The 592-nt window shown below is 32.3% G+C and overlaps 1 non-coding gene across 1 annotated transcript; it reads right to left on the minus strand.

Moving 5' to 3' along the window:
- Positions 1 to 226: 226 nt before the first annotated feature.
- LOC122126492 lies at positions 227 to 335 on the minus strand. The gene has a single exon (XR_006150951.1). It is a non-coding gene; the product is annotated as a U6 spliceosomal RNA (small nuclear RNA).
- Between the last annotated feature and the right edge of the window lie 257 nt (positions 336 to 592).

Raw genomic sequence — 592 nt, forward strand, 5'->3', positions numbered from 1 at the left:
GTATGTAAGAAAAAATAGCAAGAAAAAAAAAACCACTTGTGTCCCTAACTTGGGGTTCATTTCCTTTAACACAATCTTATCTGGTCATATACACATAACTTTTGACCTTTTCTGCTTATCCCAGACATATATTAGTTATTGAAAATTAGAGAAACCATGGGACCTACGTTTCTTTGGACTTGCTTACTTCTCTTAATAATTTTTTTCCAAGTCTTTCCATTTCCTAACAAATTGGGCGATGGAATGCTTCAGAAATTTGCCTGTCATCCTTGCACAGGGGCCAGCTAATCTCTGTATCATTCCAATGTTAGTGTTTGTGATGCTGAATTGAGCAAAGAACATTTTTTATATATAAATTGTAATTGATTTTCTTAAACTAGACAATACAACAAAACGTAAGTTTAAAAGAATTGTCATGAAATTTTAGAACCATGTACTTCTTACATAAGTACACATTTAAGAAAAAATCAAGATTGACATGTCAAAAACAAAATAATTCCAGATATTTGTTGTTCAAGAGATGTGTAGGAGGAGGAATTCAATTATTCTATACAAGGGACCTGTCATAATGAACACTGCAGCAAGTGTTAAG

Source organism: Dipodomys spectabilis, unplaced genomic scaffold (assembly GCF_019054845.1).
Source record: "Dipodomys spectabilis isolate Male_0828 unplaced genomic scaffold, ASM1905484v1 ptg000279l, whole genome shotgun sequence".
Classification (NCBI taxonomy): domain Eukaryota; kingdom Metazoa; phylum Chordata; class Mammalia; order Rodentia; family Heteromyidae; genus Dipodomys; species Dipodomys spectabilis.